Source organism: Daktulosphaira vitifoliae, unplaced genomic scaffold (assembly GCF_025091365.1).
Source record: "Daktulosphaira vitifoliae isolate Bord-2020 unplaced genomic scaffold, ASM2509136v1 Scaffold_4, whole genome shotgun sequence".
Lineage (NCBI taxonomy): Eukaryota > Metazoa > Arthropoda > Insecta > Hemiptera > Phylloxeridae > Daktulosphaira > Daktulosphaira vitifoliae.
The window spans coordinates 22,570,655-22,588,039 of record NW_026099575.1 but is presented as its reverse complement, the minus strand read 5'-3'; the positions used below and the strand labels follow the sequence as shown (position 1 = coordinate 22,588,039).

General features: G+C 27.4%; 1 protein-coding gene across 4 annotated transcripts in view; it reads right to left on the bottom strand.

Annotated features, from left to right (window-relative positions):
- The window catches only part of LOC126903919 (uncharacterized), a 35,046-nt gene extending 17,982 nt beyond the window's left edge, over window positions 1-17,064 (bottom strand). For all 4 annotated transcript variants that reach the window (XR_007703637.1, XR_007703638.1, XM_050682492.1 and 1 more), the window contains exon 1: window positions 16,819-17,064. The gene's annotated coding sequence lies outside the window, so the exon portion shown is untranslated. The remainder of the gene's footprint in view (window positions 1-16,818) is intronic.
- Window positions 17,065-17,385: the final 321 nt, after the last annotated feature.

The following is a 17,385-nucleotide window of genomic DNA, read 5'->3' as shown; positions in this document are numbered from 1 at the left end:
CTAGGAAAATGGACCATAGCTAGAAATTATATGATACTCACTAAGAGTCTTAAGATAATGTCGTCCGATAAAACCAGATATTAAGACATCGTGTCGCGTTTTATTAGCAAAAACCACTCGAGATATTTATTTAACAATAAATCATTTTGTTTAAAAAAAGTGCACTTCTTATTTTCCCGGCGTCTGAGATTATATATTTCCCAGGTTTGTTCGCAGGAATTATCAAAAAAAGCTAATCCAACCAAACCCTACAATCGGTTATTTAATAACACTGTGAGATTCGTATTAGATAACACGTTTTACTGTGTGAATAAAGCTATTCATTTTACATGGCTTTAATTAAATAAAAGTACTAGTAATAAAGTATTCTTAAATTATGGGTAGACCACAATTAAAGAATATTTTATTTGTTTTTAATTATACAAAATATTACGAAACTAATTTAAGCATTACATAAAGTACTTGAGTATAACAGTAGCAATTTCAATCAAATTTTTATGTGTAATTTCCTCATCTTAAATTTTTTTAGCTTCTATGCGAAGCTGAGAAGGTATTACTTTTACTATTTATTTATTTATTATTTATTTTCTGTGTCTGTCGATATTTTTTCTCTACTCTCACCAAAACGATTTTTATCAACGATACGTCAAAAGATCACAAATTTGAACAAATTGAAGACATTACCATTAAAAATTGAAAAGAATTTATTTCGTTTCCCATTAAGAAGAAAAATATTACGAATTTTAAAATTGGTAAATTTCGATATTTTTTAATCTTATTTTTTTTACTGCAATAACATTTTGAAAAACGATAACTCAAAATAATATTTTATTAATTGACCACTCACCTACCATAATGAATTCAAAATAGCAACTTTTGCAAATGCTACAGAAAAAATGTATTTTTTAAATGTATATTAAAATAATTCTTTATGTTATAACAAATTATCCAATAATTTCTTATAAAAATTAATCACAATCTACAGATTTGCATTGGATATTATTCCCATATGCTTTTGTGCCTATTAGTATAACTTAATTATAATTATTTACGTACATTTTCAATAATATAATTCTGCTTTTATCGTCGTCAATTAAATTTCTTCATGTAAAAGTTGACACCAAAACTTCTTTTCCGTAATTATTTTAGTTTAAAATTTCAACATCATATGATTATTACCATTTTACATTAGAAAATCTGGAACAAAAACTTTGGTCTGCTAGTTTCTCATATTTTAATTGATAAAAAATACAACACGCTTAAGCCATTTTTTAAATTTACCAAGAAAAATCCTTGGAAACGAAAGTTAAATCACAGTTGTAAACAATTTAAACTTTAAATGCATTTTACACGTGTACATGTTTTTAAACTATACAACATTGTATGTAATTTCAACGTCACGAATTTTAAAACTAAAATTGCCCAAAGATAATTCCTATAACTAAAAATTATAGTTGAACATGTTATTTTTGGGGAACTCATCTTCAAATAATAAATTTAATACCTGTGTGTCGAGATGGGCTTATTAACCCATCAACGCCTGGCGTCCCCATATGGTGACATTCGTATTGCTATTTTTATCGCGCGAATAATTTAATAGGTAAAAGCCGAGTGTACCCATATGGTGACACTCAATATCTCAAAAATCGTATTTTCAAAAAATTTAAAAATAATTTTTTTTTATTTTTGTGTTGTATATTAATCTGTTTTTAGTAAAAAAAATTGAAAGTTTGAAAAAAAATAATTCTCGGCGTTGATGGGTTAAAAGCAAATCTGATAATTTAATATAATTCCTGCAGAAATTTGTTATTGTACCCTGGTAACCATTCTAATTGACAATAGCCATAAAACAGTAAAGTATTTTCAATCTTTGGCAGACCTCTAGTATCATGTCACGATCCGATATTATGTAGCCAGTGGTATTTTTGAGGGTTTGGTGTGATTAAAAATACAGAAGATTCAAATCACGTGTATATTTTTTAGCATATTTTTTTTGAATTACCATGACAGCATTTTGTTGCTTGTGGGTTTGCTGGGATATCGTACAACCTAGTACTGAATCATGATGCGAAAATTTTGTATTCAAATTCATTTCTATCCATGTACTTATTGGCAATGGAAACAAATCGTGCTCTCATACTTATGTAGTGTGCACATACAGCTCACTTGCACTACGTTCATTTCGTAAGCTAAAATTAATTTTGAATTTGTTACAGTCTTACAGAATTTTCTTCCGAGTCTATTCATATTTACAAGTGGTACAAATAATTTTGTCGATACTTTAAAACATCATTACACAACTGTAATTATGTACACAATTGTCAGTGTATTTACTTCAGCTTTAGCGTGTACTGTATTGTGTATGTACGTCTTTTCTTATTTCAAAGAACGCACTGTTATCCAACAAACGTATACTTATCCGAATTTATACATATATATTTACATACATTATTCTACAGGTTTATTAAAATATTACTATTACTATTTATTAATATTACTATTTAAATATTAATTATTTAAAATAAATTAAAAATAATATAAAAATGCTTAGTTATGCTTGAACATCAGCAAACGAGCGAATTCTTTTGAAATTCTGATTTCAAGAACTTATAAAATTAAGTTTACTCTTGTCGAATTTATTCTTTCAACTAGCAGCGACCCCCTGTTGTCGTCTTTATATTGTAATGCGATATTGATATATTATTATTTTGTGCTGAAAATTAATTTATTAAAAATGAAATATTATAAAATTTTCGTGTGTGCGAATTAGCACAATTCAATAAAAAGATTTATGATTAATATTTTTACTTTCAACAATCTTTACACAAGCGAGTAAATTCAAATAAAGCAAAAGATCAAATATTTATATTAACTTTTATATTTATATCAAACTTTAATTAATTTTTATTGACTAGTTCGTACCTTATACATAATCGGAGGTATTTATCAGTTGGGTCGTTTCTGATACTTCAAAACAGAAGACTGTGAATAATTTTCTATTAATACCTATTTGTCGTTATTATTCTAAGGTCTTTGCGAACGCCGATACGGCCACGATGCTAACCAATTGATCAAAAACCACAAACATCCTATTTTGGTCAATACCCCCACAAATAAAGAGCTTTTTGATTACAACACTAATTTTCATGATGTATTGCTGATAAATATGTAAAGCAATCCAAATGCATTATAACGTTAAGAAAAAACTCTCGAAATAAAAAAATTAAAACAACGCATAAATAGTTAAAGATTATAAATATAATCAGTCAGTATTTTATTTTCAGTCAAGTTTAATTGTATTATAAGATCCTCTTCTATATTATGTTTTATTAAAAATTATTCATCTTTGGAAAAGACTCTTTGTAAGATTACATTATAACTAAAAAGATTGATATAAATTATTAATTTAAAATGACTTTTGACTTCAATGATCAATGGTGATTGCAAAAAATAAAATATTGATTGCCGAGGTTTAAAGTAGTATTAATACTAATTATGATAAAACAATGCCATAAATTAGATCACATTTAAAAAGTTTTGTCCCATGACATTGAACTTAATTATTCATAACTATAGATTAACGTAAAAACATATTACCTATACAAGTTTATCTTTAAATGTAAAAATTAAAGACAATGTATGCGAAGTAATAATTCAAGAAAAATTAAATGAGAGGTTTTATTATTAAAATAATGTCGATATAGCATTATTATTGTTTGAATAGCTCAACATACATTGAATGATGAAGATGATTAATAAAGAATTTGAAGTTTATGAGTGAAAATCAAAAGTGTAGAATAAGAGAGAAATTTTTAGAAAACTTTATAGTCTGTAAATTACAATTATAATATATTCTTATCAATAGTTTTATATTTTTATTGCTATTTAAAACCTGTTTAGTGAGTTTATCTCTATTCATTAGTTAATTTTCTTCATTAGTTATTGGATTATAATTAAGTTTAATTAAATGAAATAATTTATTTCATAATTTTAATCAAAGTTTCTAATTTTTTTGTGGTTTCGTCATTTGTAGTCTTGGGTACATTGCACAGATTCGCGTCGGCTTCGTTTTTTATAATACTTGTAAAATAATTGTTAGTGTGAGTAAAGTACTCTATTGACACGGAACCCATCAACGATGATAGTTCATCAGATAGCAATATTGACTGCCAACAACAGTAGCAGTGGAGCGACGTCGTTTCCCAGATTATTCCACTTGACTTACCCGCCGTTGAACCTTATCGTTCAATGCGCAGGTGAAGCCGCTGTAACGCCGCCATGGTAACCCTCAGTCGCGTGGTAGGAAAGCTAGGTCCTAATATACCAACGGTAGTCTTTCGTGCTTCCACTTTTCGTTCATTCCGTTAAGTCATAGGCTGGTTAGACACGATTGTTTCAGTATTTTTTATTTGAATGAACTGATAATTCAATCAAAAAACTTCGTTCTTTGTTTGACCTAAAAATATTTGACTTCTTTTGTAATGTCTTAAGCAAATAATAATGAATGACAAGTCGAACGATGAATGAAAAATATTTTTAGGAGTAGTTATAAAATATTTATTTATTTGATTCTAAAAAATAATATTATTATGAACATTTTTTTTTCGATATATTTCATTAAAACTATTATATAAAAATATAGAGTTTAAAACTAATGACGTGTAGAACTACTGAATCGTATTATTTTTTTAACAGTATTTAGTTGCAACAACAAATGATTCACCGAATAGGCCGGATACAAAATACTTCCGAACAATTGTAATATATTTGTTATTGTTATTTGAAATATTACTCATTGCAGTACACGAGAGTGAAAGTTGGTATTTATAATTAATAATGAAGACAAATATTTAATAGTCGGCAGAGAAGGGTTCATTATAAAACTGTTGATGAGTCCGGAACAAGAAAACGTTACACATCAAAAAAATTCCAAACAATGCTGAATAGGTATACAAACGTGTATATGTCAAATGTAGTTGTATATTTCTCATGAGCAAAATCCGTACCACTTTAAATCTACAACAGTTGTTTATATGTAATAATGCACATACTATGTGTATTACTATCGTATAATATTCGCATATTATGAAAAATCATAAAATAGTTATTATCTTCTTTAGCTAGATACTTTAGTACAAAATATTTTCAGAGACTTTAATGGTCGTCATCAAATTGTAGTGCATGCATTATTATTTTTTCTAAAAACTCACTTATGTCTATTGCTTACTAGTTACAGTTCTTAAAATATTGAAAGAGTAAAATTATTAAATTATTTCAATTTTTATCTTACCTAATTTAAAAAATAAATTTATTTGACATTTTTTATGAGCAACGTGTATTGTAATGTGATGAATATTTCTATTGTGAAAAGCGGCCGTTAAACTCTGTACTCACTATACAAACAGTGATTTTAATGACAGTGTTAACTAAATTTTCTATGAGTGTTAATGAAGATTTAAAGTAAATCAAGTGGACGCCATAGTCATTAAATGCATTAATAGTGTAAAACGAAAGCAATGGTGCAATGGAAACTGAATTTTATGTGCATTGTGTTATTCCAATAAAATTGCAATCATTAAATTGGCGACATGTTATTATTCTGGCACGCGTTCTTTTACAACTTTACCTCTTTTGCCGACTAAGACAGACGTGATTCCAAATTTAAAAACATATTTAACGCGTGGATTTTAATGATATGTCCCGAATCTCTCTAGAAGTCTTAACTATATTTCTTTGCGAGATAACAGTACCGCACGACCTGCCGCATACTAAGTAGACATCAATAGAAACTAACGCATCGTAACGGCAATCATGGTGATCATAGTGAACTGTATACTTTTTGAACGCCTATAAAAACCTCAGTGTCTTTTTATTTTGCTTAATCAGCATTGAAATCACATACAGTGTCTTGGCCTAAAATCATTTTTTAAATCTAAACAGTGTATCGCAAATTTTGCAAAACCGCACTACTCCAGCATAAACGTTTTATATATTTTCTCTATAGCTAGTACATACTTATTTTCAAGAGGTATAATTTTTTTAACGCAGCACTGAAAGATAATTATATCGCATTGTTACAATGCATTTATTGACCATACAGCGATATAAAAAATAAATAAAGCTGTTTACACTCTGAAATAAATACAACACATTGGTCGTGTTTCACTTAACCCTGTGCTACTGCAATTCATGCAACGATCCACAAATCATTCGGATGTAATGTCCTTATACGGATACGGGTTTGTAAAAAAAATGTATAAAATAAATGCTAATTGATTTTTAACGTGATTTAAATGTGTCTAAAAATACAATTCAGTCTTATAGTCTAGGTCGAAAACCCCCGTGAGCAAATAATATGTAACAATTAAACCATATGATGTAATGCTAGTTAACTAGAAAATGATGCGAGTTCGGCGTGTATTGTCAAGCGAAATTGTTACTCAACAAGGCATTAGAGTGCAATTTACAAAGATACAAGTATCTTTGTAGATCTAACCAACAAACTAGTTAAATATTTTTTATATAAACAATACCGTACATGTAGATCATGATATCATATTTTTTTTCAATGTAAATAACATTTTAAAATTTTTTCAAAATATTAAATTAAAAATTTGAGGCTGTTTTTAAAACATTTCTGTTTTACTGGTCTAACATCTTAAAAATACTACATATACTTAGTAAAACGTGTTAGTCATGTTTGTTTTGAGTTTTTATTCAACTACCATATATTTCAACTGATTAACATGTGATTTTAAATAAAATATTGCTAAAGTTAATATACAAACATTGTTTCTAAACTACTGGTGAATCATGACAGCATCCAGAGATCAAAAATTGAGGTTAACAAACTGAATAGCTATATTTTTTTTTTGTTTGTTTGAATTCGATGACAAACATAAGATAAGAACACACTATAAATGTTCATCATATCTTAAATTTTCTTTGTATTAAGAAAATATCACAACATTCCTTACACGGACTTTTATACCATATAATAGTAATACATTTAAACGAAGAAAATAAACTAAGGTTGAAGCTCTACAGTATACTTTTTTTAGTATGACAATTAAAACACGAAATATATTGTCTCATAAAATTGACGATTTATTACTTATGTGCGATAACGTCAACAATCGTGAAGGAGTGGCAGAAACTATACTCTAAAAATAAAGGAGGTTTTTTTTTACAATAGAAATTTTCTCCTGTCAAATATTCCCCAATAGTAACTTACTGAAAAAAGTTGATTGTTCATATTTATTTATAAACAAAAAAAAAACGAAATTGGTAAAAAAACAATTTAAATATAGTTAAATAAAATTATCGTAAAAAGAGTTCACAAAAACATAGGATAATTCACAAACTAAATGTAGAAACCTTCTAAGTTCCTAAATATTTGCTTTAATGATGACAGCTTTAAGCAAATCTACCTAGCTCAAGTAAAAGTTTATTTCTACAAAATCACCACTTTAAATTTGAAAGGTTTAATGACATTTATTTGTAAAATTTCATTAGAGAAAAAGTATAAGATACTTAAGAATAACAAAGTTTCATTCGGAAGCCTTAAGGGTTATATGTAATTCATAACTACATTGGGCGGTTAATTAGCATAAATTTATCAAAAAGATACTAAAATATGTATCAATGGTGTTTAGTGTTTTCACTTTCTCACAGAAATGTTTGCATAAGCGCACACTAAACTCTCAAGGCTGAAAATAAACCGTATGTGAGGGTCGTCGAACTACTTTCGTCTCCTAATACTCTTTACATAATTATATCGTCGCACAGTTTGAAATTATTATAATTGAAGTTTTTTTATAAGTAACGGCAGCTGCTTATATTAGTCAAACCTATTAACATTAGCTGTGGTTGTCACCATAAAAGTAATTAATACATAAGATGCAAAAATTAAAGCAAAATAATATACTTATAAAGTTGTTTTTGTAAATATTTTACTTTTTTATAAGATTTCTTAAAACCTTATAATAACATTATAAAAAACCATTTCATCAAAATTTGTTTGAAAAATCAGTATATCTTCTAACTATAATCATAATAAATATTTAATAATATTTGTTTATAAACATTTATAGATGTTTTCAATGAATTGGTAAAGAAAATAATTGATAATAAACAATTTATTATCAAAATAATAATAAATATTATTAGACTAAATAAATAAAATTGGATACATCTTTTGATATATTTAAATGTTGCTCAGAAATAGTGAAAGCAAATTGCTACACTTAAACCTAACATCACACAGGTTTTCGAATGCCCTTGTTTGGTTCAGATTGCAGATTTTGAGAAAGCTTAGGCCAGTATATTTAACGTTAAAATTGTAGTTGAAAATCAAATAATTTAATGTTTTCAATGAATTATTAATAAAACGTCAAACATATTGATATTGATTTCATCTCTATTCAAATAAATACTTTATAGAAATTTACAAATTATATATATACAAATAAACATAATAATAATGAAGTATACAAATTTCATTTTTACTTTTTAAGTATACAAATGCATATTAAATAACATATTCAAAAATTACCAATGTAGTAGATTGGATATATGATTCGTTGTACCAATTTACTTAAATTACTTAAAATAATAAAAGAAATAATGTTTTCAAATACGAGTAGTGCCGATTGATTACTATTGACTTTGATTATCAAATATGACATAAGACCATTTGCATAATATTCATTTTATATAATATATATAAAATATATTTTATATTAATAAATAAAAACCATGTAGACATTTTTAAAAATTAAAAGTAATAATAATAATTATAATTATGCTGTGAATCATAAACATGATGTAAGAAGGCGTATATCTTATATCTAAAAGTTTTATTGAAGATTGCATATCATTACATTACTGTTGATTATTTTCTTAGAGAGCGATTTCTTATTTGAAACTAGCATTTTCGATATAATTTTAATGAAAGGTTACAACCACACGTAAGTACAATATAAAAACGAGTAAATGTATATTGTATATAGTTATACTTTAAGGAGCATAATAAGAAAACAGTAGCCATGTGAACATATTGGCGTTCACAAACGTCTAGTTAATTTCCCTTTCATCGCGTTGACAGTGAATATTTGATGTAAAATATGGTCTGCGAAATTTTTTAGTTGGAATACAACAAATAATATATTGTTACAAGGTTTTACAAGTGATTTATCGTGATAACTTTTTAGCTCAAAATGATTAGATTTATATCTTTGATTATTAAAGCTCTTTGATATTTTATTGCTTAATTTGTATTATGAATACAAAAAAAATAATAATAAAAAATTTAAGTGATTACTAAGTACAAGGACATTGATCTATGGCGCACCGACAGTCGTGGGATTGTCTTTTGAAATTTCACTTGTTAATATAATATAATTATATTTTTGATATTTATGAGAGGTGTACAGACTAAATCGAGTTCTACGGAGATAGACAAAGTGATAGGACCAAAGTAAAACCACCGAAGAAAATCAAAAAAATTAAATCTATCAACTCATCGCTTAAAAGCAAAACTTTTTTTAAACATATTAGTAAACTATTGATCAAACATATTTTCTCAGCGTTCTTATTCTGATTGAGCGGAAACCGGATATCGACAGCCGCAACGTAGATGGGATAATAGATTTAATCGTTTACGATCACTAAACCTAGACAAATCAAAGCCATTATTATGTAGACAACCATATACGCACACACAATTATTGCATATTATATGTTCTTCTAAGGTAATACTATAACATGGGTCATCGCTCTTATCATATTATTTTGACCCTCTATTCGTCCAATCGACAATATAATCAAAACTTTACCAATTACTTGAATTCACTAACGAAAGTTTGCCGAAAAAAAACGCCTCGTATATTTACAGCAAAAAGTAATATATATTTAACGGAATCTACAATGTACTGATGTTTGATCATTATAGGTTACTGGATTAACCAGTTCACCGTTGAGATAGTATTAATGATATTACCGCTACATCATATAAAATATTCGTCTTACAGTACCTATATAAATCCACTAGAATTCATAAGAGATATAGCTCATCAGAAGGTCACACATGAAATATTATTTTAAATGTATATCACCACATTTTTTTTTAATTTTAGTATTTAACTTTCACGTTATCCGTTAATATGAAATCAAATGTTGAATTTTTCAATAGAAAATACAGCAACAGTTCTCATAGAAGAAATCATTATATACCTTATGGAATTTTTAATGAAATTTCAATTAAACTTCCAAGTGATGAAAATTCACAACAACATTTTGACCGATACAATATAAGCAAATATGGTATTAAACGTTTTCAGGTCGTGTAGTACAATCTAATAAGGCAAATCGCCATTGAGTATTACATGAAGAAACATCTGATTATTTTAAATGTAAACAATTTAAGACATCGTTTTTCTACCGTGATATTTTTTAAGCTAATGGAATGTGATATTAAGTTGTAAAATGTATACTAATATGTCATACATATAAGAAAGTGGGTCTTTTGACCATACCAGACTTGATTCAGCGATAATAATTTTCACTGCACATACAGTTCGACGATTCGCATAACTTTCTTTATAAGTAATTCTCTATTAAACTTGAAAAAAAAGACAAACTGTTTCAGTTGAACGAGTGTATTTTCGAATGTTTGTATATTTTATTACTCGTTTAGGTGATATTTATGTAATGTTTTTGATTTTCCAACTAAAGAACTTGACGAACAATGCGCATTTCAGTTTTAAAACTTTTCTTTATAACAGTCAATTTTGTTAAAAAGCAGATATTATATTATTTTTGCTAAATGCGGTCGATGGGCGCAATAATTGGCGAGTGCGCAGGCGACTCGGGTATCAACCTAAAGGGAATTCCAATCGGTCACGGCCATGTCCGTGAAATATAGTAAACATTAGAGAAGAAATGCGTAATAACCTGAACAAAAGACTTCTTCGCTTCTTCGTCAACCATTTCCTCTGTCTCATATCTTGTCAAAACTTCACAATTTCCTCCAATTGGAATTCGTAAAAGGTTTTTTGACCTGGAAATCCGTTGTTGTGATTTTTCCTCATTGACACCTCTTTCCAATAGCTAATATCAGAAAGAACGCTCAAACTATTTATTTATCATGTTCGTTATAAAGCTTGGACAATAGTGTTTATTGTTAACAAAATAAAAATAAAATAATCAGCACGTCGGACACATGCATAATATAGTTTTTACGTTGAGAAATATTTTTCTGTGACTACCAGCAGTAACACCTACTAATAAGTAATAATTGTAAAGTAATAGTAAACAAATATATTATTTTGCTAATTACTCTACATCTTTGTATTGCCGAATACGTTATTTTATGAATAAACTCTAAATTAGTAACACACCATTATAAATTCTGGTTTTACTGGTTTGGCCCGATTAGCAAATTTTTGATTATGAATTAATTTGACATTTAGAATTATTGCATTTCGAATAATAATTTGATGATAATTGAACAAGTAATGATACTTTCATCACCAAAACTATTTATAATTTCTAAATGTACTTAACTCAAGTCTGCTTTTTTTTATCTCAGTTCATATAATTACTTATGTTCTTGTATATAAATTCTATATATTTTAATAATTTAAATGAATTAAGTTACTAATTAATTAACTCTTTGTGAATTACTATACTTAAAATCTTGAGAATATCTTTTTTAATTAGTCTCAATTTTAATGAGCCAATTATGAATACCACAAAATTATCAAGGAATTAACAACTTTCCGGGTATGGATAAATGATTACCGAAACCAACGTTATTCCCTAATTTATATGATTACATTATTTGAAAAGTTTCACATAACATTTTCAGAATCCCACGTGCGTATTTCATTAAGTTGTAAACAATAAGAATGTTAACACTTTTTGTTTTACTCAAGTAGGAAACAGTGATGTCGATGAAATACAGAAGGTTTAAATATCAGGGAAAGCTACTGGCTGAATGTTCCTCATTGGCTTGTAGTTCACATACATTTGGATTACACATTTAAAGTAATTTTATTGCTTTGTGATGTGATATGTTTTTGTTACCTTAGACTTGTTTATTAATTGTTGTTAAATAATTGTACTTCATTACGAAGAGTTCAAAATTAAACAAGATTTTTTCTTTAAATAATCATTATAATTTAATGTAAATCACACTTTCACCAGAGTAGCGATCATGTAATGCCCTAATCCCGATTACAACCACATCGTCCTTATCATCGTTATCATTTTTTAACCATCGTCATCATTTTGAACAAACCAACTAAACAGTAAATGCTAACTATAAACATTTTAAATGTAGAAAGTTATGCTTGCAGATAAAATGATCGCTAAAACTTAACAAAAATTTTATTTATTCTTATTGTTAACAATACTACCTGTAAATTATTACTTGATAGTATAAAATAATAAAAATATTATCGCTGAAAACGTCAAAAACATTTGAGTAGCATACACAATATATTACGCAATAAACAAATATCATCTGAAATTCAGAATGGCTTAATAATTTATACTCAACGTGAATAATTGTGATAATTTTAAGATTATTTAGTTTTTTTTTGTCATGCCTTCGTGTTAGGTTTTTAAAATTCTATATAAATCATTTATCTAAAATTCGCTTTGGTTATTAAATATGTTTTTATTAAAATTTAATAATCAATAATTTTTCAAAGTTAGGCATCCACTAAATCTTTAATGTTATATTTTTCGATAATTATGAGATGTACCGTAAGACCAGTTTTCCTGTTAACACGACGATTATTTCAAGGTTCTTGCATGAAAATTATACTTGAGGTAGAAATGCTCGCGTTTTAAAATCACGAATTTATACTTGAGTTTTTAATTTCATCAAAAGTAATATTATAAAAAATATTTAAAAAAATAATAAACATGCAAATCTATTAAAAATACAAAATTTTCTCAACAAAAGAGGTTAATAAATATAGCATTATCGAAAATACATATTACTAAAGACGAGTAATTTCTGTTTATCATTAAAATGAAGCATCAACTACTCCGATGTATTATTTAAATTTAAATTGAGTATAACGCCAAGTATCATTTCTTAATTATAATAAAGTTTTTGGAAACCTATGAGGAATAATCCATCATTTTGTTATGTACATCATCGAAAAATTATTTTGTCGTTGGATCAATTATCAATAATTTATTCACATTTCAAATAAAATATTCAATTATGTTTTTAGATATTCATCCAATTTAATTATGAGTTTTTTTATCATAGACTAGTCTATTTTTGACGAATGATCATTACCGAACGACCATCCTTCTAAAGATAAGATGCAAGCTTTTACGGTTTATACATTATTATTAACAACATAAAGAACATCCATTTCACGCCAATCAAAATGAAAAAAAGTATTACTCGATCTCTTGGCACAATGTCGACAACTAATAGAAACAGTCAGCATTGACTTAGAATAAAGTAAATCTAACATGCTTATAAATTAATATGTAACCTCATAGATCCATCTACATGACGTTACATTCGAAGACAAGCAGCAATGGTACTTCAAAGTAATAATGCGCAACCATGATGCCTGGCATTTCCGCTGAAACGCCTGTGGCAAATGGGCTCGGTTCGTTAGCAGTAAAGCGTAGAAAAAACACTCAGGTCACCTTAAGCGTCGTTAGTAAAAAAAACCGTTGACCTTGAACGTTATATTTTGGCGTTGGTCCGAAAACAACAATTGTACATTATACTAGTTGTAGCCGGCAATTAGTGAACGAGAGTACTCGGATTGTACACGCTAAAGTCAAGCAGAGATGAAGAAAAAAACATACTAGACAAGGACTCTAGGAAACAGTGTTTCGTTTCTTTTGATTGATGTTAAGTCCCCAAAGTCTATGCAATTTTGATTAATGGTTCTAGCCCCTAGATTTCAACAACAGAAAATTGAACTTGAACAAAATTTGATATGCCATTTCAAAAACAACACTTGGTAATTACAGATGCTGCAGTGACTATAGAGATTATAATTGTTTTTTTAATTACTAGTCAAGGACAACACGTGGCTCTCGGAAGACGATTATACAAAATTTTTGTACATCATAGACATTTCAAACTTTTTTTTCATTTGACAATGTTCCAAACAAGAGGTCATCTACGCACACCTAGTATACCATAGCAGCCATAAAAAGCTCTAACCTCAGTATGAACCACAAAAACCGAAACTGTTTTCATTTTACCGTTTTACATTTTAAAAATAAGAACTTATAAATACATTAATTAAACGCATTTATATAAAAACTAGCTGGGTTTGGCAAAGTATGCTTTATTTTATTTAACCAATGTAAAAGAATACTGAAGGAGATTATCAAGTTGGTCTTCATGAAAATTAATGAGTAACTTATAAGAAGCCAGGTTGTTACAGTTAATCTATGAAAATGAACCATGTCTAAAATTTAAAAACACAGCATGAGAATTTAATCCTAAAACTGATTTGTCATAATCTACGTAACCCGTAAAGTATCAAATTAAAAATTTATATTTTCCAGAAATTAAGCATACCAGCATCATAACTATCAAGAGCTAACAATTATCAAGTAATAAATTACTGTGTCTATCATAACTAATCGAGTCCGGTTTATGAATTTAGTATACATACTATGTATATTTTTATTAGTATTTTTAGCAACAGTTTAAAAATTAAAAAAAAATATATGTTGATGTATTCAAAACAATGAACGTTTTTTACCCTTTAATATTTTAATTTTAATTAATTATAAATTGTTAAGAATAAATCAAATACCTGTTCACCTTGATTTTGTTTTTCTCATAAATGCGTCTCTTTTACGTTATACAATATTGCACTACCAACTACAATAATGATTTTGTCTGTTTAAAGAAGTTTACAATTTCCATTAAAATTTTTCAATACAAAATGCTTAATTAAATTCTACTTTATTACAATTAAAACAATGGCCATAAAATGTAGAAAAAGTGTTATCAAAACAAGTAAAATAATTAAGATATCGAAATTTTTCAATATGCATTAGAAAACATTATCATTAAGTGAATAATATAATTTTTACCCTTCCATAATCTTAGAATAATTATGAATTTATATATGACTTTTATAATTATAATTTTGACTTAAGCTTACTGAATTTCATTGCTATTTAAGTACCATAATTCTTAGTAAAACCATCGTTAATATCTAGTTATTATTTAAATTATTTAATATAAAATAGTATAGACAATCTATAATATCTAGCCAAAAGTGGCTCTCCGAAAATCCCGTTAAAATCAAACCAGGAACTAATTATGTTATTAATAGATTAGGTCTATAAGAAATCCAATATGTATGAATACTAGGTGGCTCGTGTTACAGAATAATAATTCCGTTATAGTTCAATTTCCCCAGGGCGCCTACCACGGTCGTGGTTGTATTTACAACGCAGCCACTACACGACAAAACAATACGTGTGGGTCTTTTTCAATAAACTTCATTCATGCGTTGAATAGATCTAACAATACTCATTTAGTATTCGATCTAGAAACATGATAATATCAAACATAAAAAAGTCCATCTAAACATAGATTTAAAAAACAAACAGTACTATTGTAATTGATTATAGAATCAATCCTCAAATAGAATAATGCTAATTACTGCGAATAAAAATTTTAAAAAATCGTCATATTATAAACACTTCTTACTTTTTATCCATTGAATTTCATAAATAAAACTGGACAAGAACATGTAACTAAAAAGCTTTTTAAAAAATGAGCAATAATGGATTTTACTTTTGATAAGTGTAAAACAGGCACATAATAATTACACAGGCAAGAACAATATGATAATATAAAAATATATATTTATAGACTCCCTAGATTAATTTTTGACCACACGCTAAACCATACAATATAATTTTTTTCAATATATATTTATTAGAAAAATAATCTTGCATTCTATGTAATAATCGACGTGAGTTTTTTTGTTTTTAACTAAATTCATTTAATTTAGGATAATTAATCATTAATAGTATCTCAACGATATTATTCCTTAGAGAAAATCTGTGTAGTATGCGTACACCACGGAGTTTGAAAAACGATTATATTCGCTTACATATTAGATGGGCGAGTCGAGTCACGTCGAGTTATGTATTTTATTCGTGTGTGAAGATACGTTTTATTGGTGAAATATTATTCACAATTTATAATGCACTATAATTTATGCGATTTTAAAATTACACGTTTAGTTTGTGGAAGCAAAACATAATAGCATTTCAAAATCGTATTTCAAAGAAAGCAAAAACATTCCCACAAATATATATGACTAAAAAATTATGTAAATCGTTTTGTAAAATATCCTTGGAAAAAAACGATGACAAACCCCTTAAGCTTCTTTACTTATTAAATGACACATTTTTGTTTCTTAAATCTGCTGTAAGACGTTAAAATTTACTAGTTATGTTTATTTACCATAATTTTACTGAGCGTGCACAATAAAATGTATATATCTATTCATAAATCCATTTATATTCGTGTTATGTATTTAAATATTGGGCATTATGCATATTGTATATATAAATGTCAAATGCTTACGACTTTTTAAAAGTTAAAAATTCGATATATCAGTTTAAAATTAATTTTTTTTTGTCAATCTCGTGATCTATTATAAAGTAAAGAACAAGTAAATTTTTATAATGAAAAGTGAAGCAGATTTCGTGATATTATATTTTGTGAAAGCAAAACATATTTTTTTGTAATTCCTTGTTGACTTTAATTAAATTTTTTTTTAATAAACTTACAATTTGGATATCGTCTTCGTCTGCAAGTAATAATCCTTAAATGCCTTAAATTTCCCTAATCGTACGAATGATATAACCAAACGTAACTGTACCGAGAGCAAAATAATAAAAAAACGAATACGCTGGTAAAAACGTTAGTATGTAAATTAAAATTATTTAACGTCCGACATATTTTATGCGTACTAGTACGTGTAGCAAAAGGAACGATATGTACTACGCGGCTTTCGTCGAAGACTAAATCGTAGGCATCAAGTAGGATTACGAACAGGTGTCTTCCCATAACCGTAAAACCTTCTTTTTGACCCCTTCCACCGTAACTTCCATCGACTGAGTTAGTTTTATTATGCGTGTTCTATTCATACCGCCTCATCAGAAATTGTGTGTACAAAAATGCATACATACGTATGAAAAATACGAAAAAAACAACAAGTTAAACTTCAGCACTAACCTGCATAACTTTAACTAAGGTCAGACGGAATAAACATGAACAGATTGTTAAAGCCTAAGCCTTGTCATAGAAGTATTCATCAAATAATAATTTGGTTTGAAAAATTCTAGTTCTAAGAT